Raw genomic sequence first — 25,794 nt, forward strand, 5'->3', positions numbered from 1 at the left:
ACACCGAGTATACTGTCCAAGACACACCAATCCAAACCCTTTATTCTGTACAGTGAAGGGTGGGTGTTTGTGATGTATGTTGGCTGTGTAAAGGGTTTCTGGAACTGCACGCTCTACTAGGGCCTATGGGGTATTTCGAACTGCACTGTGTAGCGCTCGATGTCAGAAATAGTCTGGGCTATTTACAAGCGTGCTTTTTAAATGAAATATTCAAGTACATTCACAGGTATCAGGCGGTAATACCATTGACAAATTAGGTGTATTTTTTGGGATAACGTTGGGACACTTCCCCATGGGATAGTAAACTGCTGTGGTCCGGTAAAGGGAGACCGGGCATCGCAGCTAGGATGCTTCGCACTTCAACAGGAACGGAGGGGCAGGGCTGGCAGGGTAAGAGGAGGATAGGACGCATTGCATATTGGAAAATACATCCCAGGAGGTGGCATCCGATACACTTGGCATGAGGAAACGTGCCAATTTGTTTTAATTGACTGCCTGCTTTTATAGTTACAAAATGTTGTAGTAACAATAAAACAATAATAATACATTTCATAAAAGCCTGTGTTTTATAAGCAAATAGAGGGCCGACTTCAATATTCATGAACATGCGATTTAAAAATAAGGTTAACATGTCTCTCAGACGAGGACATCAGTGGTCAACGAAAGTCACGCTACGTTCTTAAGCGGCTCTTTTTCCCCCACAGGATCCGAGACTCCAGGATAGGAGATTATCCCAGAGGCGGTAAATACATATCATGTGGACAGAAGGTACAGCCAGGAGTGCGAAATCATAAGGAGATACATTCACCTGCTGATCCTGCTCCTTGGCATATTTCGAGGTACCAAGCTGCACAGTACTAACAAGTAGGGGAAAGGCCCACTTGCCCAGCAGCTTGGTCCCCGGGTAGGGGAGGTCTGACGCGACGCTTCAGTTACAAAGCTCTGAAGCCACGCATGTCCAACAGTGCATGAAACAGATACTGAAAGGACAAACGTGCATCCATGTTGGTTTCCTACCTTTGAGAAAGTTATCTCAAAAACAATGAGCTAATTTATATGAGAACAACCGAGGGGACAGCTTGTACAGATCATTGTGTGCTTTGCAGAAACTAGAAAGGACTGGTTGATTCCACGGGCAGGTCAGTTGACTTTTCACCTAGTTTACTTGCTGCAGAGGGAACTGTTTGTTGAGCGGCTCCAAAGCCAGGTGCCCCTCGAGGTACCTCGCCTCCTCCCAGTCACCAGCAGTATGGAGTGGGAGCTCCCATTTGGCTGGGTTTACCATTACAACTCAAGTCAGAACAACGGACTCGCCACAATGGAGGTAGGGTTGGGGACTTAGGGCTTACACTGGAAGTAAGCAAGATCAGGGAATCGTTCTGGATCTAATCATTGCACAGGCCTCTGAGAAACAGAATTCGAGTTAACAACACTTCACTCCAGTAGTCCGCAGCACAAAACTTGTTGTACCCTGGTTTAACTATGGGAGCCTTTACATACAGGAGGTGGGATCGTTATTCAACTAGAACTTCAGCATGCTACAAAATAAACAAAGATTACTATTCCATTTGGTCGGCATAAGCACCCCTTTTTCCCCTCAAAATCTAGAAGGATTTGGTGAGATTAAAGTAGAGATTATGTAAAAGATATAAAGCCAATGTTAAAAACTGGTTGATGAAAAAAACAACCATTGGCAAATCCAACTTCTCTTGACCAAGACACCTGTTGTGTTTGCTAAAGATTGTTAACCAATTAGATACCTACACATGCTCAACAGCATCTTAAAATATGTTTTCCTTAAAAGAAAAGCTAAATCAACATGTTCACCAGGATTGCGCATTCATGTCTGGCAGCCATCTTTGAAAGATTTTTCTTAAAGCATAAGCAAAAAAAACATTGAAAGATAAATAGAGCTGCCACATGTGAATATTAATAAGGGCCCACCTTAGAATTGCTTTAAATTCAATTAAATACGGTCATCCCCCGATAAACAGGCAGATGGAGTGCATGGTGCTATTGGGCAAGCAGGCTCGGGAGCGTGGGGTTAATAACTATTAACGAGAGTGGGCACGCAAAGAAGTGTGAGTAAAGACTGCAATGCAAGGTCCTGACGTCAGCATTAGAAGGATAAAACATATCTAATCAAAACACAACGAACACAAAATGCTTACTGAGTGGAATGAACAGGAACAGGAACTAATAGACAAGAAGGTCACTTAATCATAAGCAAGGCACGGACATAAAGCCTGCTATAGGTGTACACTGGAAACAATTGATCCCTTTACCAAAACACGTTTAAAGCGTTGAGGCCTAAAACCGTGAACTGCTGCTACCTAAAACTCAGATTAGATGAAAACATGTACATTAGCGATTGCTCCACTTGCCTCTAACACAATGTGTATTAAGTCTAAGTACTTACAAGGGTTCGCACAGCGAGCATCAAAACTGGTCCCACTAGGACACTTTTCTCTTTTTTTTAATATATTTTTTTTATATAAACTGCTGACTTGCAAAGGTCTTCAGTTGTGTGCCATGTCCCCCTGGGGATCTGTGGCTGCATTACCAGGTAGGCACACACGTGCCCGCAATACTTGTAAATTAAAATGGCCTGGAAGAGCAATCTTGTTTATTAACTTATTTCTAGGCTGTCTTCATTTACATGCTGCGATTTAGTAAGTCAGGCTGTACCTACACATTTTTAGAAGTGTTCATTAAATGGGCACGTTCTAAAACCCAGCTGGTAATACCCTAAAATACCTCTCAAAAAGAATAAATCGTTGTCACTGTGGAGTCCAAGTGTCCCTCATCAACTAGAGCCTCTAAGCCAATACTAGCTCCAAAGCAACCTTTCTATTTGGTGGTAATCAACTGCACACATTAACATTGTTCAGGTAACACAGAAGCTGGTGAGAAGGCCAGTTTCTTCTGCTTCCCAGCACAGATGTGCCTCCTCCCCCTTTACTTTCAAATAGAGACATCTCAAGGCATGATCCTCGGGACCCCTAGGGTACTGGTCCAAGAATAAGAGGAAAAGAGCCAGGGGCATCAATAGTCTCAAAGAGAAGGTGCAATGTCAGGGCTTTTTTTGTTTTGCTTACAAGTGGGCAGAGACCGAGACCTTGAAGGAAAAGGGGTGATAAATTGAGTTTTTTGTTTTTGTTTTGTTTTTAATTAAAAAAAGGCTCATCATTACCATTATAACAGCAGATGCTGTGGCCAGGGGTGTGAGTGGCCACTATGCACTAATTATGTCTGTCTTACTACCAAAAAGGGAGGGTGGGGCCCAATTTCTTTACTAGTATTAGGGCCCAGGTCCTGGAACAGGACCCAAGCATCAAGGGAGATGTGGGGTATTTGTTTTCTTACACAGAAGGGCAGAAAACCTGTTTTTTGCCTCAGGCCTAGGTGTGGTGCCTAGTGGAGAAGGCAGACCACCCCCCCCCCTGCTTCAAGGAGCTGTAGGTATCAAGGGCCCAGTGGAATGAGGGGCCAACTAAACCCCAATTATGACTGTTGTACTACATTTCCTTGATTGCATAATGGCTCGGTGCACATTTGTAGTGCCAGTATTGCTCTGGGCCTTCGAACAATGGCCTAAGTGATGGGAAAACTGAAGCAGAGGCCACACCTTAGTGTGGGAGCTAGAGAGATGGCAAGGAGGGGGAAGCGCACTATGGGAGCCCATGCTTTAACACAGGCAGACAAGACAGCCTGCTTCCCAAGTCAGTAGCTGTCGGTGAAGCGGGTACAGCAAACTTGGAGTCCGGGGGTTTGAGGGGCCCACTGCATCACAATTATGCCCCTCTTTCTTGAAAAAGGGTATGGAGGCTTTATTTTCCTTGCTGGTGTTTGGGTTGAAGGTACCCTCGCTGCAGACAGGGAGGTGGGATGGGGGACAACGCGTGGGAGCTCATTTTGTTTCTGAAGAGACAGGCAGATAGTTTCAGAATCGGGTGATATTCAGGCCTGGTGGGAAGGGGTTACTCAGGACTGCAGTTTTCGTTAGTGCAGCAAGGTACAGTCGTCCTAGAGAGAAGTTTCACCAAGTTTGAAGGACTCACAACACCCTCGTTACGATGGGTACTTTGTCGTTCTCTACCCGACGTTAACACTATGGCAAGTGTGTGCAAAATACTCAGTTCTCTGGTGTACTGTGCTGTCCTGTTCGGACAGGGGTTCTTTTCTAAGCAGAGTCCATCAGAAAGGGACACTTGGAGATGGCAGCGCCCTCGCTGCAGTACCCAGCAGTAATCTCGAAGTGTCACGGCCAGCCAAGTACCGACCGTATCGTCCTCCGAACAGCAACCCCACCCCCTGCACATTGCACAACACTGGGCTATATTTAAACAGTAGGCAAGGAGACCGCTCCGACCCACCCTCTACAGGGCCCAGAGCAGTCACCCGAAACAGCCCAAAATATTGTAAAGTGGCTGTTATTTTTTTTATCCTTTCAGGTTTGAGTGTTTATAATTGAACACACTGAACGAGTGACTTGAAACAGAAGAGCTACAGGAATCAGGGAGAAGCACGTGGAAGGAGACGGCTAGGGAGCAAAGCCCCAAGCAGAAGGAGGGTTAAACACGCCTGTGCCAAGCGCCATCACCTGTGTCAATAACAAACTCTAACCCCAGGCGAAGCAAAGCGTCCCAGCAGCGAGAGCTTTAAACCAACCTGCTGTGAGCACCGTCGCCCGCGGTACAGACACTAACCGAGGTGGACACTGGCCTCGCAGAGAGAAGGTTGAATCCACCCAGACTCAGCGTTGTCCCTCTTGAACCTTAAACCGATTCCTCAAGGCGCACCGGAAATCCCACAGCAGCGAGAGACTTAAAAGCATCTAGACCGAGAAGGCAAGGGTTTCGCTGCGTCAGGAGTGGCGATCGACTCCTACCCGTGTGGAGTCATCGCCCGCTGGCAAAGGGGCACCGGGCCGGGCACTAAACAGTCTCTCTGGAGACGACGCCTGGCCTGGAAGGAGCAGGACCCCCGACTGCGATCCTGGCGGGCAGAGATGTAGGTGGACTCTGGGGAACCCGTGAGAACGGCGGGCAGCTGGCACCGCACCGAGAAAAACAAGGCCATCAATCTGCGCGTTAGCGGGCCTGGGCAGCACAGGGTGGTATCAGGCTCCCGGAACCCGGGCTAGAGGCCAGTGCCAGCTCAGTGCTCCCCCATCGGCTCCCGCCCCCCCTCGCCCCGGTACTTGGCACCGGTGGGGTAACACGGCGCACCGCTGGAGCTATTCCTGGCACAACATCCGCTTTTCTCATCACGGACACCAGCCCTGTGTGCCAAGGGCTCCTGTACTCCGAGGACAGCCCTCCTCCACGCTCATCCCCAAACACTTGAGAGTAACTCTGTGACCAGTCTCCGTACGTTTGTCGTTTTTGTCACCAGCATTGCCTTTCCCCATAACAAGAGCATCAAGGTCATCTTACATGTGATGGGAGCCTTCTTGCCCAGCTAGGCCCTGGGAGGTGACCTGAGAGGAGGTCTGAAATTATAAATTGAGGGCAAGAGCCTTTGACCTTTAGGGATGGAGAGTGGATAGTCACTTCAGGTTTACATATTCTGAACCATCTAGAGCTGCATGGTATATCACTATTTCAAGGTCACAGCATTTCTCCTCTGGTGCGGAATGCTAAAAGTTAGCCTAGCGTTAAGGGCCTTTTCACACCTAGAGGTTCAAGGAAAAGGTTCATCATGGCAGTGGAGCATTTACCTCTAGAGTTGGGTGGTCAGTGATTGTTATAGGATTGGCACTTTTCAACTCTCATGGTAAACTGCTCAACAGTTATAGGCTTAGATAGCTTCAGGTCTGTGGGGGAGTGAGGGATGATGAACAGTTACATATCATTTTATTGCTAGAGCCAGAAGGAGAGTGGTTTGTGACAGGTTAGAAACTGTCCCCTTTAGGTTTCGATGATCATGTGTGATATGGGGAATTAGTCTTTCACCTCTGGTGCTGAATGCCGAGAGGCTATCACAAGATATGGGGCTCTTTCACATGAAAGGATGGATTGTGAAAGGCAAACTGTTGAGAGGATTTCTCGTTGATGATTTGTAGCTCATTACTGAGCAAGAGTTGATTATTTAACAGGCATACACCCCACCATAGTTGGAGTATCAGTGGTTACGAGAAAGAAAAACCTTTTACAACTTGGATGGGCGATGGTTAATAGAGGGTTAGACCCAGTCTCCTCTAGGACTTGGTGGATAATTTGTATCCCAGATTTAGAGTTTTTTTTTCACCTTGCAGATATAGCATCAATATTTATCAAAGGGCTCCACAGGCTTTTACCCCTACCCTGCATGGCCAAATATAATACAGGGTTGGATCTTATTACCTTTACATCCAGACGGTGTTAGCAATTTGACACTCGGAGAACTACAGGGTATTAGAGGATTACAACAGTTTCTGAGAGATAAATGTCTCTAGAGCCGAGTGGTAAATGGTTACCAAATGTTTAACACACCTTTCATCTCTAGAGCTAGATGTTCAGTAGCTACCACAAAGCTCAAAGATTCTTTCACATTCGGGGCTGGGTGGTGCACTACAATTACAGGGCTTGCATTACAGTTATAGGGTGATGATGCCTTTTACCTCTAGTGCTGGATGGCCAATATTTAGCAGTGTTATGGAGCTAGACACTGAATGGTTTACCTCAGGATTACAGAGCTTTTTGCCTTGATGACGGCCAGTGCTCCAGAACATTTTTCAGTCCAAGAATGGATATAAAAGCAAGGATGTTAGTTTGTCACCTCTGGTGGTATACAGCCAATGCACTCACTCAATCATAAAGTGTGCCACATCAATGTCTGGGTGGTGAGTGGTTATATAAAGCTAAGAGTGTGTCACCTCAAATCCTAAGATAATTATTGAAAGGATAAAGCCTGTCACCACCAGAGTTAAAGGATCAAGAATTTGGTTGAGGGTTGGAATTTGCCGCCAGTACAGCTAGACGGTCTATGGTTATAAAAGTTCACAGCAATGCATGCCTAGGACTGGATGGTGAATATGGCTCGAAGAGTTAGAATCTGTTATGCATAGGGTTGGCGAGCAGATGTTTTTTGAAGGGTTAGAGACCTACCTCTAGGACTGAGTGGTTAATGGCCGCTGAGTTTCAAACTAAAATCTCTAGGAATATTAAGTCGCAGTTGTTGAAAGGTAAGAGACTGCCCGATTTATAGGTCAGTGGATGGGTTACTCCATCACATACCTGACAAATATCCCTCCTGCTATATTACAAGTGCATTAAAAAAAAGTAGATTTGACACAAAGGAATTTGTAGAACTGAGAGGTTCTTTAGAGGTACTCGTCTTCCTAAATGCCAAGCACCAAATCAGTCCAGCACACAAAGCTCACTGGACAAGACAGAAATGGCTACTCTGAGAATGTAATAGAACGTTTGTTTAACTCAGAATATAAAGGTGTGACAGGAATGAACGAAGGGGGATAGTAACTTTTTTTGTTAAAGTAATACTTATTCAAACATTTGCCACCTGGTAACAATATGAAGAATGGAGGTTATCCCCAACCCAATGGTACTCAATTTAAAAACCTCAAAAGGATCAAAGGCTCAGTCAATATGCAGTGATAGGAATCCCCGATCTTGAGCTTGTACAAGCCATCCACAACAGGACACTGGTGTATCTCATCAACAGATAGCCAAAACAGTGACCGACCGAGGAGCATGCCTCTGCTGCAGAAAGTATAGTAGAGTATAAAGTAAATGACGGCACATTCCACAAGAAACATGTACATTCTTGCCTCATTCACCCCTCTGGCAGAAGGAGATCTGATGATGGCAGTGATCTGAAACACACGAGAGTGTCACACAGCGCGTAAGAAATAACCAATAAATAACATTAGTCCATGGGTCCACGAAAACGGCTGCGGATGAAGCCCGGGAGTCTGAAATTATTGGACTAGGATGTGGAGCGAGCAATAAAATCCACTCTCCTTCTACGACTTTGAATAATCAATGTACTGTAGACAGCGAACAGCTGGCTATAAATCTAATAAAACAACTGAAGTCATATTCCTTTTATAACAGGAAATGCAGTAGACACGTTGCAAATGAGTGCCCTGTAACACAAGAAAATGCACCGTTATAGGACGTAAGAAATAAGAATACCGATTAAATATGAGATGTTTAAAAAAAGTGTCCACAAGAAGGAAATACAAACAATTATCACAGAGCCTAAGGGAGAAATAAGAAACACTTGCTTTTTAAGAAACAAAACCAGATGGGGCGGTTGGAGAATGGCTTGAGGGGCAGCACTGAAGGTGGCAACCACGATTTCTGCAAAATGACAGGCAATAATGGAAGACTGCTACATTTTGGACATTTCCAAAGGTAATTATCTTTACTCATCAATCAACGTGTCCCATCAGAGGTCACTGGTTTAGTAGCCAAATAACGATGGTCTTGGGAAGTAGAACACTGTAGGCTAAACATGTGGCTTTAAATTGTGCCCTGAATGCCAAAGAGAGGCACCACCAGAGTTCAAGCCCCAGGATATGTGGTTACATCTCTTCCCACCCAAATTAGCCGGAATGCAGGGGTGCTTTCAGATAAGAGAGAATGCACAGAGCTAGACAGTACCCACACCTTTCCCTGATCAAGCCAAAGAAAGTCAGTTTCAGGGAGGAAAGAGTGAAGGAACGCAAGGACGAAAGATGACTATTTGCAGCCAAGACCTGCAGATGTGCATCTTTCTTGTATAAGATGAGAATCCATCAGAATCGTAGCGCTTTCAAAGGTCAGGATGAGAAACAACCTCATCCATAGTCGAGCACCACATGTCGCTGTGCGGTCTTGGCAGCATGAAGTCACTGACCGGTATAGCAGTTTCTTGAGTGCAGCATTATTCGCCTAAATCCAACCAATCCAATAGGGTAGAGGTCTATGATTTTCTCGTTTTCTTTCCAAGTTTCAGATTCTTTGTAGCACCAGGATACTTCATTGGGAGTAGTAGTGAGCTTTATAAGTTTCAAATTAATTCATTCCTTTCTTTTTTTTTTTCCTTTGGGGGACACTCATGCCTCTGCAAATACTTGTAAATGAGGATGGTCTGGAAGCGCAACCTTGTTTGTGTGGCACCTTTCCAGGCTGTCTCCATTTATACGCAAAAGGTTAAAAAGATGAAAAGTGTGGAACTGTAACCCTGAGTGCCCTGGGGATAGTCGGTGAGAAGGTGAATAGGGATGGGGGGGGGGGGGGGAGGGGGGATGGCAAAGAGGTGGCTAAAAAGAACAAAATGTTTAATAAACTATTTTGCATTTTTTTCCCCACCAGGAAACTGCATATAAAAGCAAAACACACACCTTAAATAAAAGACAAATGCAAGCTAAACTGATCTGTGGAACTGTGGAAAATGTCCTACTGTGCCTTATTAACAGTAACATGTATTTATAGTGTTAGGACGTCCCACCCGGTGGCAAAAAAGCACCGTGCATATGTAAATCATTTATACGATTTGATTTATAAAGCCCGTGGTGTCCAGAAGGTGTCTTGGCACTAAAGTGAGAATCAAACATGGAAAGAAAGAAATGAATAGTGATGTGACTAAGGGAGATTTAGGATTAAAACAAAAAAAGAGTTTTTAGGGACTTGTGAAATATTAAAAGACTGGTTTCAGTACGAATTGCAGGAAGGAGGTTGTTCCAAGCTTGTGCTGTGACAATATACATTTATATGAATAAATTTTAGTAATAAACACAGCATACCGAGAAGCATTTTTATGTGTGACCATCAAAAGGACGCATTCAGAACTAAAATGGTAACACCCTTACATTACAGCTGAAGAAAAATACATCTCTGCCTTAGTGGAGCTCCAAGTCACTTCATCGGTTAAAACCTATACTAGCTCCCAAGCAGCCTTTATGGTTGGTGCTTTACCAATTGCACAGGGTCAAGCGATATAAGGGGTCCAACTAAACTCAGGGCACTGGAACTATGCCTCACGACAGAACCAAATTGTGTGGCAGTGTTGACTAAATTATGCAGAAAGAAAATAAATTATGCAGCCTAATGGGGCAAATTTTGCAAGTATTCATTATTTTTACATTTGTTTACATTATCTATCATAATCTTCACCACATTAGTACCGATTTAATACCCAAATATAGCAATACGCAAGAGAAAGATAACCAGTTAACCGTGGCAAATAGCCTTTTACTTGCTGGAACACGTTGCTGTGTTTTTAGTAACTTTTGATCCATTTGAGGTAGACACTATTTTTTGGTTAATTTCTACAAATCTTACAGCAGATCATGTGGCACAAATGGCACATCTGTAATTCTGCGGAAAACAGTGGCAGCATAATCACATAATTTTAGTGGCCTTGACTAAATGCCACTTATGGCCATTTTACTATCCTTTCTTGCCTGCATGAGGGCCCAGTGCACACTTCCTGTGCCAGCGTTCTTTTGGTCCTTGAGTCAATGGCCCACGGGAAGGGAAAACAGAAGCTAAGGAGACACCTTGGTTTGGACATCAGAGAAATGGGAGCGATGGGGCAAGATGGGAGCCCGTGGTTTTAACAAAGGGTGGAAAAAAAATCAACCCGCTTCTATAGGCCGTAGCTGTTGGTAGTGAAGCATGTGCACCAGCACTGGAGTCCACACGTCTGAGGGTTCCCCAGTATCACCATTATGACTGTCTTGCCCTAAAAGAGGTATGTGGGGGGAGGGTGAGGGAAATACATATATTTTCCTTGATGCACAAGAGGGGGGGGGCACTTTGGAGCTCATTGTTTTTCTAAAAAGGAAGGAGATGTGGCCTAATAGTGAGAGCTGCCAATTTGGAACTTGGATTCAAGTCCTGGCATCTGCTTAACATTCTGTGATTCTGGGCAAATTAATCTGACCATGTGTAATGTAACTGGTGCTTGTGTAAAGTGTTGAAATGCCCTTGGGCTGAGTCTGTGCTATATAAAACTCCCAAAAACAAACAGGGACAGAGAGCTTGTTTCAAGACTGGTGTGATAAGGCATAGTGGAGAAGGGGTGAAACAAGCAGAGAAAATAGTGTCACAGTTGCTGGCCCAGGAGGGCGAGGGACTCGCAACACCCAAATTATGGTAAGCAGTTTTTTGGGGAAATTTTCTATTATTGTTTGACGAATTTGCCCCATTTTAAATTTCACTTTAGTTGTGGATTATGAGCTACAGAAAAAGGATCCATGAGATGACTTTATAAGCGCTGCTCCTGCGCACAACCTTGCCCCTCATGCTCCCCATTCCCTACCACAAAGTTTTTGGGAGGGGGAGTACCCAACTTCATAACATTTTGTTTTGGAGGGCTCACAGTATAAACGTTTGAAGAACTCTGCAACAGGAGAAGGGTTGTATAGCTATAAAAAAAATAAAATCCATTGCCATTCACTTTCTGAAACATTAAGCTTCAGAAAGTGAATGCCATTTACCATCAGATCTTTGAATACAGTCTCTTTCCAGCCGACACAAGCTTGTGAGTAAACTTGTGCGTCATGTGCCGCTGATGCATGAACATGCCCACTTTCTCTATGAACTAAACAAGCAGCTCAAAACAAAGACTGAAAAACACGAGAGCCATGATTTACATGGAGCAACCCCAATGGGCATGGATGTGGACAACCCACAACCAGAGCCTGAGGAGTCGGGAAGAATTAAACCCAGTCCACCAAATTGCCTCCACTGACTATCCTGATCTGAAAGATATTCAGAAGGACCCCACAGCTAAGTATTCTAATTTTATGATCAAAAGGTACCAAATAAGTAAGAATGGGATGACACATGCCAGCGTGTTCAGAGAACATCTTCAAAATACGGGTTTAGTGGGTGGTCCTCCTCTCTTCACCATGCACCTAACACAGGATCATCGGACACTGGTGCTTCTAGGCACCAGGGTCACACAGCAAGTGTGGACAAAACAAGAGGGGACAGGAGAATGTATAAAAATGTGGCCTAAATATAGCCTATCTTAAGTAGTAGACAAGACAGCAACTCAGTTTTGGACAAACGTTTTTGAACTGACAACAATTTAGCAAATTATTACATCAGAGCTTCGGCAATGACAAAGCATTGTTTTTATTGTAAACAAAGTGAACACAGTTCCTCATAAACAAGACTGGAAACAGGGACATCCTTCAAGGAGATATTGAATTTGTGGCAGAACCAATATTTTAATGCAAGGTAGATCACACATACTGAAGTCACAACCAAACACTCCTTCTTTTGGTACCGTTCTGTAACGAAGAAACTAACTTAACCAAAGATACATGCTTCTCCGAATAGTCTCCATCCTAAACTAAGGAAATCATTACCCCTTCTCCCCCAAACCTTTATCGAACGAGAAGGCAGCAGCCCTGAAAAACATTAAACGACTTTTTTTGCAGAACCACGTGCACAGGGGCACTTGCATTTCTAATACTCACAAACATGTTAACTTCTTAGTGTTATTATTTCATAAGATAAGCTTGATCGAAGAGGAATACTAGTTAAGATAATCGAAATAGTTTTACACTGGTATGGTTTTGGACAGTAGAAAGAAAACACCCTGGGGCAAGGACTTGCGTCTGGGTACGTGGAAAAATAAATGGCATACACAGTAACTAGGGGCCAGATGTAGCAAACGTAGCATTGTATGTCTATGGGAAAAAGTGTTCTTACATATGGCCCATTGTTTTTTTTGTACAAGATGAACAACCACTGCAGCAGGTTCACAGATAACAGAACTGAGTTAATTTTCAGTTCTAATGTTAAAGTTGAAGAAATATCAAAAGCTTCTGGTGTTCCTTTGGAAAAGGCAAGGCCCGAACCCAAATAAAGGCAAAAGTCTTCTTCCCCCCCCCTCCAGGGGACTCCTCCCAGGGACGGCTGCTGAAACCAGGGTTAGGTTTAACTGCAGACAAGTAGCTTCAGTACCTCAACTATTTTGCGTATTGGGGTTAGACTGAGGTGAGGGGCAGTTTCTGATAATTTCAGAATCTGTGTCCGATGACAGTCTGGGAGCGCGAGGTCTTAGTTCCTTAGGAGACCGCCTTGGCTGCGAGTCACCAGGTGGGTGCATGGCCTTGGGCACTTTTGGTATCACGTCTTATGGCAGGCGGGTGAGAGCAAGGCATTCAGTACTTGAAGATTCTGTATAAATCACAGGAGTGTAGGTCCGAGGTCACTGGCACATACAGGTCTGGATCCACTGATGAAAGGCTGGTGGATGGAGAGTTAGGAGGACTTTGGCTGGGTGACTAGGTCAAATGGCAGGCAAATGCAAGCTTTCGGGTACTTTAAGGAACTGTATTCAATGATAGTTGAATTGGATGTGATGAGTGATCTTCTGGACTTATTCACTGGGGAATTATTTGAGAAATCAATGCACCCTACTGTATTTGCATGTTTACTTATGTGTTTACTACAGTGACTACTATCACACTGCAACACCGAGCAAGTCAGAAATTATTACAGTTTCTTAAGCGCCATGCTCCCGACTCAAGGCACCCCAAACTGATAGAGGTGTGCAGAAGGTCTCAAGCTGCTGCCTGGTGATCTTGTGTGGAAGCATCGGATAAAGTCTCCTGGAGAGTAACTGTTTTCAAACTCTTCTTGGAGGCGAGCAAGCTGGGCAGTCAACAGAGTCAGTGGACCCAATATTCGGGTATGGCCAAGAGTAAACTGAAATATCTTCTTCACTGGCAGCTAAAGTCACAACATCCGAGCAGGTGTGATGAGGGTGAAGTGCTTCTGCTAGGAAGAAGGCAAAGGGGCATGAGATGACGAGAATGATACGTATTGCAGAGGCAGTGCTGTGGGCCATGGTCAGTGCTGGGATCCAGTTGTGGTGCGCAGGCTGAAACGCTGGGTAGAGTGCACCCAGTCTCAAGGCCAGGACGGACCGAGAAGCCATGGCCCGTTCCCAGTCTGCTCACTACATTTCAATGCAGAAGCAACAAGACAGGTACCGTGGTCCAGCAGGGTCAGCCACGCATTGGGGCAAATCAATGTAATTACGACCGCACAGTCAACACAGTGTAACTTGTAGTTAAAGGCATAAACCCAAACAATGTTCTCTTTAACGCCGCCCCCAAATCCAGCACCACCTCCATCACAGCAACCCATTACAACAAACATCAGGCAACACGTACATCAGAAAAACAGCAAAATGTTCATACCGTGGCACGTTAACGCTTACATCAACACAGAAGCCACTGCAAACAGCAGCACGCCGAGCTGTACTACTTTAGTGATACTGTGACCCAATCACATTCAGGACGAACAATGGATCTATCTCTAAGACCACCTCCTTCACCCACACTGCTCCCCGTTGCTAATCTCACTCCCAGTGCCAAACCTGCCGTTTGCAGAAATTCCAACAGTCACACCGCATCCACCAGAAGCATTCCAAGGATGCGCGACCACGGTGAAGAGGCCAACGACAGAGAGGGCTGCGATTTACGGGCCACATTTGTGTCGCTACCTCGGTCAAATCTATTAGGAAAGTGGGAGCTTAACACTTAAGAAACTTCCACTAGACTCTCTCAGGAAACTTCCACTAGATCCTGCACCCTCTGCCCACGCCTGCTGCCGGGGGGGCTTTCCAGGAGGGCACAAGGTAAAGTGCCCGTCGAGCTTCCAGCCCCAGCTGTGTCCCAGCCGGCTTTCCCGGGCCTTGGAGGGATCCCTGGGATGCAGAGCGGCAATGCTGCCTGACCTTGGACTTCCAAGCTCACAAGGACACAGACGACCAGCCTCCGTGACGCAGCGCTCACGTGCACTAACATGGGCGAGGATGCATGAGGCCTCGCAGCGCCCCGAGGCAATGCAATTAACGTGCTGCGATACACAACCGCCTCATTCTTTCAGCGGTAAGGGAAAGGGGCAAGACACGAGGACGCATCAGTGCGAGAGCGCAGGCCCTAAGAAGGAAGAGGTCCATGAATGATTGCCTGCTTCCCAGAGAGCAGGGCGCGGTTATCAGTGGTGCAGCAGGTACAATAGTACGGGGGCCAGTTGGATCACAAGTACGGTTCTCTTAATATTGGGAAAAAAATGGACGATGCGGCAGGGGGTATTTCACTGCTTGCCAGAGCCCGTAGCATCCTTGTCACGCCACAGACCTATTTGGAGCAGGTATGAGACTTCTGTGACAGCAGACCAACATGTACCAACATAACGGGAGGAGACTGGTTGAATGGAACGTACGACACTCATCTTTCTAGCACTGCGAAATGGCTGCATCTGACATGTCAGAGCTACACAAAAATAAACAAATTAAGCAAGAGCTGTGATGGGGCAGCCAATAACCAAATTAGGCCTATGAGACCCGCACCTACTTTATTGCACTCGTGGTGCGGAGAAGGGGAGGGGGGTCGTTGTAGCACGTCTTATTTACAGTTTAGGTTATTGTCAAATACGTCATACCTCCACAACCAGCAACGTAATGGTGCGATGCGTCACGGTGCATAAGGACTTTAAAAGAACCCTGGGGAGAAAGGATAACATTGCACAAATATCCCCTTTGTGGGAAAAGAAAACAGGCCGGAATACCCCATGCACAAGGTAAGTGGGGAGTTACAATCTGGGCAGCCACTGTCAGGATCTAAAGAACTGCCAAAACAAGTCGCACTTGTCCCTTGAAAAGCGCCGTGAAGCCCACCTGCGCTTGAAATGCCAGGCACAATATCAGGGCCGCAACATACAATTTGGGCGTGGCCTCGACCTATTTGTATTTACCCGGCCCCTGCTTGAAATGCAACAGGAAAAAAACAAAAGACACGGAATGTGGCGCCATGTTTTTAGCTTAAGGTGGTTTAAACGGCACTTACACCGCAGGCAGCATTGTGACGTTTTAGAGAGAAACTAATTTAGATCGTATCACTATTATATCACAGTAACAAACTAACACTGGGTAAGTACAGACTGTAACAGCAAAAGGGAAAATGTACATCTCGGAGAACTGGTATAAGTAACAGCAAAGTAAAGCATGATCTACACTGGAGCAAGTAAAACTGCTGTACAACGTCTGAAGTGATATTAGAGGATGGTGAGACTAAAGGTTCGTTTTTCGATATCAGGCTGTTTCGAGATGTAACTGCAGCACCAGTAAAGTGGACATGCGAGGTTTACTTTCCATCTATGTAAACTTCTCTAAATAAGACCGGTACAGGTCCTGACCCGGTTGTTCCATTGGACTCAAGCTGTACTACACTGAGGTCCAGCAAGGATGAAGCCATCTGCGGATACTTACATTTTTTTTTAAGAGGCGACTTGGCCTGGTCCTTTGGACTCATCTGTTCTCTGAGGCAGTGGCTAGACTGTTGAGCTTTACATAGGTTGTTCTCTGTAGCGGCATTTACGCGATAAGAAACAGCGTACTGGTATACAGCTCAGAATAAAACTACTGAAATAAATTCAAGAACTCCCTCCATCACTTCCTGTGCCGTTGCAGTATATGAAGCAGCAGTGCCTTGAGAGGTGGGTGGGTAAAAAGTGATGGTTTGTCATGGAAATTACTAATATAGCTTTAATAGCAAAGAGAGGTGCTAGTCCGGGAAGACACACAAAATTACACACACCCGACTAGGAGAGCAGCAGCAGAGAATACAGATGGGGCCCTAGTTCCTTAAATAAATAAATAAATAAATAAATAGTGCCTACTTCAAAGTCAACCGAGTGGCTCAATGGCTGAGTGACAATGTCAGCCGCCTTTATGCCAAGTGTCCCCAGCATGTGTGCAACTGCCAAATTTCGACTAGCTTTAGAAAGGCTTTGGCCTGCAGGGGTGGTGGGTTTCCCAAACTTCGCCAAGTCCTTTTTGACAACTTATTCCCACCCTTTGACTTGTTCATGAGCTTTGGATACGAAGCACACATGGGTGGACTGGTGGGACACAGGCAAAACACAAATGGTTTCCAGGTAAGAACGGTTACGAGTTACAATAACTGTGTGTGTGGGTCCTGCTTTGTATGTACCATGACAGAAAAATGTGCACGAGTCAGGCCGCCCAAATGAGTCTCCACGTGCCTGGAATAGAAAAACTCAGCACACGCCACAGATGATTTCAGGTCACATCCAGTCATTTTCTGAGACTTCTGAAAATGGCACGAAAAAAAGGTAGCAATCAATTAATTATTCACCGAAAGAGCACTCCCCGTTCAAATAAAACAGTTGTCCTTCACCCACCCCAAACCAAGAAAAGACCACCACTCATTCCACCCAAATCAGCAGAGCACAGGCAGCGACAATAACACAGCTTCTTTAAAAAAAAAAAAAAAAGTCTCCCGTGTGTCCACAGAGCACCGGAGCTTCCCTGCCAGACCAGACGGTCGTCACGTGGAAAAACAAAGCAGCCTGTTTCTGCATTATCGCTAATGATATGCCCCACATGTGTTAGAACAACATCGCGCCTGTGTAGTACCTGTCCACGCTCCGACACACTTTTCTTTAAATGGGTCCATAACATGTCCAGCTTCTACAGGCCGGAATTTCTCGCAATTTCCTGGTTTTGCACAATATAATTTTCCACGTGTTTTTATTGGGTATTTCTGCTTTATGTAGATTGGCCACATCATCCGCTTCCTCAATGCGTGACTCCAGAAGGTCATGGAGGGTTTTCAAGACCTCGCAGTCCGGCATTGTCACTCTATTAGAGTTCTGCCTGAAGTGCAACAGAGACCACGCTTTAGAAACCCCAGGACCCAGTCTACTGAACAGTGAGTGCGTGGGTTCCGGAGTCGTGTCTCAATTTGTTAATGGCAGGCTGTCAGATTTCGCCATCACACAGGAAAACCAAATGGCTTAATGACACATTAAACTTAAAATAACTGAATTCTCCGAGGCGGGTTCACATTTAGGCTCTTCCTATTATCGGGATAACATACCACAGCGCCTCCTCTAATCAATAAACTGCGAGCTGTGATTTAAGCAAAATGCACTTTAATGAAGAAGGGATGTAGCCAGCGCTCATCATATTTTCCTACATGCGGAGTGGAATTAGTAATGCCATTTTCTTTACTTTACACTATGAAAGGAAGCATGCGTCTCCCCGAGTAAGGGGGCGGGTGGGTCCTTTTTTGTTCTAAAAAAAAAAAAAAAAAACTTCCCCCCCCCCCCCCCAAAAAAAATACTATTTACCACCAAATCCCTCTCCAGGGGAATGTACCAAGAAACCATTCTTACGGAGAGCACACGACTAACCCCTGCTTCTGTGACCACACTTGGCAAGAGAAACACTCTTGGTTGGGGAGGGGGCCGGGGTCGTGCCAAGGACGCGATATTCCATCCGCGGGGGCTGGGGTTTCCAAATACCTCGCAACAGTACGCGGCAGCCCCTCGCCTTCCCGCCAGGCACGGTGCCAGTCCGCTACCCACACCAGGGGCACCGAGGACAGCGCATAAACAACAATCCTTTATCGCCCATTCTCCAAATCATTCGCTGGCGAGACTGACTGCAAGCCCCTGCCGCCACCCCACCCAGCAGAAGTGACAAGCGCCCGCCCGCCGGAGGTACCGTGCCAAGGCTGATAAACAAGAAACCGTTATCCAGACCGCGGAACCCACCCGCGGGGCCGGTGCCAAGGTCGAACGGGCCCTCCGGTACACAATGGAGCCCTGTGCACCCCTCCCCATCTGGACGTTAGAAGCGACGGCATACCCGTGCCATGTCGGGGCTTTATAAATCCTGCAAAACCTACGAGGCTCGTCGGCGGGGGTGGCAAACCAACAACTTTGGCTTTTCACCTGACTATGAACAGGTGTCCATCACAGGTGTCCGCCATCCTGTGCAACAGCTGCAGCCAATGACGCGCCCTTCCCCACAACACAGTGCCCGAGGCCCGACAATACCCCCAACCATCCATGTACCCCATGCCCCAAACACTGGCATCATAGACAGATACAGCACTCTGGTGCCATTTTGCTTTTTGCGGCCAGCACCCTACAAGAACCCCGACCCCCAACGCACACAGAAACTACCCATCAGCCAAGATACCCTCACCAGACAAGGTCTTCGGCGCACCACCACCCTAGCAAATGCCCATCTCACTCACTGCTCAACCACTCTGCACCCCAGAACACACACCAAACCACCTGCAGAGCACACGTGGTACCTATTGTATACACTACCTCTCCACACACTGACTCCTCTACCCCACCAACGCATGGTCACCCAGCACCCACTCATTTCACCAGGGTACCGCCACCATCCAATGCAAACTACAAGTGTGCAGGGGACATAAGGCGGTAAGGACCGCTGCAATTAACCGATGCCGACCACACGCACACTGGGAACATAGGCAGGGTCCCCTTGTTCCATGTACTGCTTTTCGTGCAGCGCTCTGGGAAACTATAAAGCGAACAAGGGGTACCTGCTGCTAGGGGCTCCGGCGGCCTGTCTTCCTTGGATTCTTTCTGCGGTTCGATCCGTTTACTCTTCGGTAGGTTCCACTCGCCAAAATGTAAAAAAAAAGACAAGAGGGAGACAGCCCGTGCACCGAGGGCCTGCAGGACACCGATCAAGGAGAAGCAACGACGCAGCCTATGTGCGGGCCCAGCTCAGGAGCTGCTTCACAAACAAGGACTTGTCCAATCTCCACCCAAACAATTAGGCCCAGCCCACAACCAGGCCAGCCGGCCTCTCGACACAGGACCGCCCCCCGCTCAGCCTTACGAGCAGCGAAGCCCAGACCCGACCCACAGCCAGGCCATGCCTTTCACCCAGGGGCGGACCCTAGCCAATCCTGCCCTAACTCCACCCCCGTGGCGTGGCTCAGCCCACAGCAAAGGGCACTTTCTCCGCCCTCCTGAGTGCCTGGGACGGAATAAGCCCAGCCTGGAAGGGTGGGAGGCGCTATTTTGGAATAAGTCCCATGTCCGAGGCAGGGGAGAGCTCTTGGGGACAGGCCCAGCCTTTAAGGCAGGGGAGGAGGGTGGAAGGGGAGCGGCAAGGCGAGGCCTAGCCTCGAAGGTGGGAGGAGGGAGCCGAGGATTGGCTGAGGACAACAGTGGAAATTCACTGGTGGCTTGGAGTTTGAGTCCGGCCTAGCCTGCGAATGGGAAAAACGTTGATTTCTCTCCGGATACACCACAGATTGGGAGCGGAGTTACTTATTTAACGATGATAGAAAAATATTTCGGTACACGAGTAGCTCTAAACACAACCAGCACTGACAAAGCCAATAGGTTGGGCTGAACCCCCCCCCCCCGTCTTTTGGCAGTTCGTTTTTTTTTCTTCATTTAATCTCTTAGCTGCTGGGCCTCGGCCCTCTCCCCCCCCCCCCCCCCCCCCCCCACGTGCTGAGCCCTTTCCCTCCCCCCCCCACGTGCTGAGCCCTTTTTTGGCTTTTTGGGGTAGTTCACCCTTAGGCCGTCATAACTTTTTGTCCACATAAGCTATCCATGCCAAATTTGCGTCCTTTTTTTCCAACATCCTAGGGATTCTAAAGGTAGCCAGAGTTTGTGGGTTCCCCTGGAGGAGACCAAGAAATTAGCCAAAATACAACTAAAATTTCGTTTTTATAAAAAAAAATGGGAAAAAAAGCTGCCAAAGAAGGATTGTGTTTTTTTTCTCTGGAAATGGCACCAACAAAGGGTTTACAGTGCTAAAATCACCATCTTCACAGCTTTCAGGAACAGGCAGACATGAATCAGAAAACCAAATTTTTCAACACAATTTTGGCATTTTACTGGGACATACTTCATTTTTACTATTTTTGGTGCTTTTAGCCTCCTTCCAGTTAGTGACAGGAATGGGTGTGAAACCAATACTGGATCCCAGAAAGCTAAGCATTTCTGAAAAGTAGACAACATTCTGAATTCAGCAAGGGGTAATTTCTGTAGATCCTACAAGGTTTTCCTACAGAAAATAACAGCTGAAATAAAAAAATATTGAAACAACAATTTTCTTCCACTTTTTACTCTGTAACTTTCTCCTGCAATGTCAGATTTTTTAAAGCAATATACCGTTATGTGTGCTGGACTCTTCTGGTTGCAGGGATATATAGGGCATGTAGGTTCATCAAGATCCCTATGTACCCAGAGCCAATAAATGAGCTGCACCTTGCAATCGGTTTGCATTCTATACCGGGTATACAGCAATTCATTTGCTGAAATATAGAGTCAAAAATAGGCATCAAGAAAACCTTTGTATTTCTAAAATGGGCATAAGATAAGGTATTGAGAAGCAGTGGTTATTTGCATATCTCTGAATTCCGGGTTGCCCATACTAGCATGTGAATTACAGGCCATATCTCAAATAGACATCTTTTTTACACACTGTCTTACATTTGGAAGGAAAAAATGTAGAGAAAGACAAGGGAAACTTGTGCTTTTCGGTGTTCGCCTAAGTCTCCTGATAAAAATGGTACCTCGCTTGCGTAGGTAGGCCTAATGCTCGCAACAGGAAAGGCAACATGGACACATCACATTTTTACATTGAAATCTGACGTGTTTTTTGCAAAGTGCCTAGCTGTAGGTTTTGGCCTCTAGCTCAGCCGGCACATAGGAAAACCTACCAAATCTGCACATTTTTGAAAACTAGACACCTAGTGGAATCCAGTATGGGCTGACTTGTGGGGCTCTCACCAGGTTCTGTTACCCAGAATCCTTTGCAAACCTTAAAATGTGACCAAAAAAACACTTTTTCCTCACATTTTGAGGACAGAAAGTTCTGGAATCTGAAAGGAGCCACAAATATCCTTCCACCCAGCGTTCCCCCAAGTCTCCCAATAAAAATGGTACCTCAGTTGTGGGGGTAGGCCTAGTACCTGTGACAGGAAATGCCCCAAAACACAACATGGACACATCACATTTTCACAAAGAAAACAGAGCTGTTTTTTGCAAAGTGCCTAGCTATGTATTTTGGCCTCTAGCTTAGGCGGTGCCTTGGGAAACCTAGCAAACCTGCACAGTTTTGAAAACTAGACACCTAGGGGAATCCACGATGGGGTGTCTTGTGGGGCTCTGATCAGGTTATGTTACCCAGAATCCTTTGCAAACCTCAAAATGTGGCCAAAAAAACACTTTTTCCTCACATTTCGGTGACAGAAAGTTCTGGAATCTGAAAGGAGCCACAAATATCCTTCCACCCAGCGTTCCCCCAAGTCTCTCGATAAAAATGGTACCTCAGTTGTGGGGGTAGGCCTAGCGCCCGCGACAGGAAATGCCCCAAAACACAACGTGGACACATCACATTTTCACAAAGAAAACAGAGGAAACAGGAGGAGATGGCATTGATCTGTGATTTCATGGTGAGCTTGTTATCAGTGATCATTCAGAGTTTTCTGCCATGGTCGGAGGAAGAGGGTGCGGGTCCTAGGTCTGATGGCCACCAGGAGTCGTTCTATATTTTGCTGCTGTTGCTGAAGATCCGTACTTCCGACTTGTGTGTGTTCAGTTGTAGGCAGTTGTTCTTCATCCAGTTGGTGACGGTTCTCATGCATCTGTGGAATTTGGTCATGGTGATGGTGGGATTGTCAGTGAGTGAGAGTATGATTTGAGTGTCATCTGCGTAAGAAAATATTTTGAGATTGTGGGATTTGACGATGTTAGCCAGTAGGTTCATGTATGCATGGAAGAATGTGGAGTTGAGGAATGACCCCGGGTGGACAACGCAGGTGATCTCCTGGGGTTCGGAGGTGAAAGGTGGCAGGTAGATCCTCTGAGGTTTTCCAGTGAGGTAGGAGGTGGTCCATCTGAGCGCGTCCTCTTGGATGCCAATGTGGTGGAGTCTTTCGATCAGCATGTGGTGTGATATGGTGTTGAAGACTGTTGAGAGGTTCAGAATTGCTGTTTGTCCTTGGTCAATGAGGGTTCGGATGCCATTGGCCGCTGCGATCAGGGCAGTTTGAGTGCTGTGAGTGCTGTGATTGCTGTGGACCCAGGTTGGGAGGCGTCGAGTAGCTGGTTCTGTTCCTGGTGTGTTATGAGTTGCAGTTGCTTGTCAATGATCTTTTCCAGTATCTTTAATGGGAATGGGAGCAGGGAGATGGGCTGGTAGTTTATGAGTTCACCTAAAGTGAAGTTAACCAGTGACTGAAATAGGCTGACCCATTGCCCCGTGCTGTATGCTAGCTGGCAGCCCTCCATGCCTGTGTGGCTATGACCGAACAACAGACCAGTGGATGAAGACAGGTTGCTGAAAGACCCTCTAAGTAAGCATATTATACATATAATTTTAGTAAAATCAAAAGGTGTGGGCTAACGCCAGACTTAAAAATGTAGTGCCATTTAAAGGGCTTCTTTTGTTGTAGACAGCCATGCAGGCTGGTGGGGAGAACCTGGGGGTGGGGTGAGAATAGACAAACGTCTGCATGGAAAGTTAATAGGAAACAGTATGGGACCTGTGTCATGGAAGAGCTTAGCCTGAGAACTTTACTGGTGAATATCTGTGAGTCAGTCAGACATATGTGACTGGGAGAGGGCTGAGGAAAAGAAACATATTTGGGAGTCTCTGTGTTGAAACAGTAAGGTGCCGCAAAGCGTGGTGCACATAGAGAGAACAAGAGTCGTGAATGGGCCTTGAGGGATGCCAGCTGGTAGAGCATGCCAAATACAGGAGACTATAGATTCACAGGCAACTGAAAAAGATCTATCTGAGAGACAGGAGGAAAGGCATTTTATGGTAGAGAGGGTGATGCCTAAAGAGGTGAGAGAGGACAGCAGTGCAGGATGATAAACTGTCAAGCTCACCAGATAGATCAAGAAGCACAAGGGCGGATGATTGTGATGGGCTGATGTGGTGAAGATGGTGGCGTGTGGGTGCTACCAAGAAGAGGGAAGGTGCCCAAGAATGTAATTGAGGGGGAATGAACATGTTATTAGAGGAAAGCTACAGAAATACAATTAAATAACACAGTGTTCCATTATTTTAGAGAAAAGGGAGCATTAGAGGGAGAAGACGGTTCTGGGTAGTCTTTTTTAGATGTATTATTATCACTGCAGATTCGAAGCACTGAAGATAGGTGCCGGATATAAAGGAATAATTGAATAGAGGAGATGGGAAAGGAGAACTTTAGAGGAGAGACCAAAGGGTTTCAGGGTTCCTGGACAGAAAGAATCAAATGGTGCACAAGAAGAGTTGGCTGATATGATCACTTGGATGTGTTTTGCTGTTGAAGTAGTGGTTAAGAAGGAGAGCAGAAGTGTACAAGGAGGAGGTGGCGCATGAGTGGTGTGTAGTGTAGTGGCTGTTTCTCAGAATGAAGTGATTTTAGAAGAAAAGCGTAATGCAAAGTCATTTCCTGAGAGTGGCAAATGTGAAACGAGTATCCCTAGTGGTGAACGTAGACTCTTGTATGTGCAGGTAAAAAAAATAGTGCCAAAGTGAGTTGTCGAGTCTTTGAAAGTATTCACTTCAATGGAATTCAATGAAAAACTATGCGGCCCCTCACTTTTTTTTTAACCAAATTACGTTTTTATTGGGTGGGAGAACTTTTAGAAGGAGGGAGAGAGTGGCAGCAGAGAGCAGGCCACTTGGGGTGGGCGGGAGAGAGCAACTAAAAGCTGATGCCAGGTCTCCTTTCGAGTGAAAGTGAGCTGGGGAGATGCCCAGCTTGGAAGGGTGGGAATGCAAAGCCGGGGTCAGGCCCGTTTTGAATGAACGGCTGAATCAGTGGCTGAGTGCAAGCCCAGTTAGGGGTGAAAAGGAGAAGGCAACGTCTCATGGGTACCACTGATTATCTGAGCATCATAGGTCTCATGAGGCAACAGGCCCCTTTGTCATATACATCAGGAGGCTTGAGACCACTTAATTAAATATCTCAGGAGATCACAGACCATTTCAGCAAATGATTGTGGACGAAGCCTCATATAGATTGTTTATTCAGGGGACTGTTGAATCGGGTTCTGAGATATTCTCTGAGGTTCTCTGTACATCCATCCTTGAAAACAGGCCCATGGAGAGGAACACATTGTTTTAATGCTCCTGGGTACAGTGCCAGACCATTAAATATTCGAATATTCACCAATATTCTCTTCAGAGCGACATGTTAACTATCTGGCTTCTTAGCCAATGTATTTAGAAGATCGTGCTGCCCCGTGGGGCAATGTTATTTATCAGCCCCTATACATGCCTATGCTTCTGGGATCGATATTTATCAGGCTGATTACTAAAGACTTTTATTGTAAGGTTTTCCCATTTGAATGAGGAATAACATGGGAATTGTTGCCTTTGCAACAAATTCTTCATGTCGTGGGGTTTGCCAGATATTTTTTACCCGTTAAATATTGGCAAGTTTAGCTTGCAGAAATTTAACTCCGAATGATGGACTTTCTTCCACCCAGTAATCACTGGTGCGGCAGATTCTGCAAAATTACATTTTGACTCCTGTGCAAGCAGGTGTTTAGGGGGCGCAATTCACTGAGACACTGGTAATGAGGACCCAAGTATCCTATTATTCAAAAGAAAAGGGTCCCTGACAGAATGAGAGAGATGCCCAGGGAACCGTACAAAGGGTAAGACACACGTCTCTCTCCTATTTAATCCTTAACATATCAAATATTGTAACTATACCGAATTGATGAAAACATCCATATTTTATTCAAACAAAGTATGAACTGAATCTCACAAAATTGAGAAAAGCATTGGTGCACAGCAATTCCCCACTATAATCAAATACCATACACAAACAAATGACACTTTAAGACAACATATAAAGAAACATATAAAAAGACAACAAACAGCAAGAAACAAGACCACACATCACCGGGACACCAAATATAAACAACTTATCACATAACCATAATCCAACACATGATTCGTTCACAGAAAATATATCAAATAAAGACCAATACACACTTCGTATACAAAAATAAT

General features: G+C 45.9%; 1 protein-coding gene across 5 annotated transcripts in view; it reads right to left on the reverse strand.

The window, feature by feature from the left end:
- Nucleotides 1-19,949, reverse strand: part of NDRG2 (NDRG family member 2) — a 193,241-nt gene extending 173,292 nt beyond the window's left edge. Inside the window, exon 1 of one of the 5 annotated variants that reach the window (XM_069239059.1) lies at nt 19,349-19,949. The gene's annotated coding sequence lies outside the window, so the exon portion shown is untranslated. Of the gene's footprint in view, nt 1-4,671; nt 4,940-18,542; nt 18,564-19,348 lie in introns of those variants that run through there. The other 4 variants (XM_069239057.1, XM_069239058.1, XM_069239060.1 and 1 more) reach the window with 4 other exon arrangements.
- Nucleotides 19,950-25,794: the final 5,845 nt, after the last annotated feature.

Source organism: Pleurodeles waltl, chromosome 6, assembly GCF_031143425.1.
Source record: "Pleurodeles waltl isolate 20211129_DDA chromosome 6, aPleWal1.hap1.20221129, whole genome shotgun sequence".
Taxonomy (NCBI): Eukaryota; Metazoa; Chordata; class Amphibia; order Caudata; family Salamandridae; genus Pleurodeles; species Pleurodeles waltl.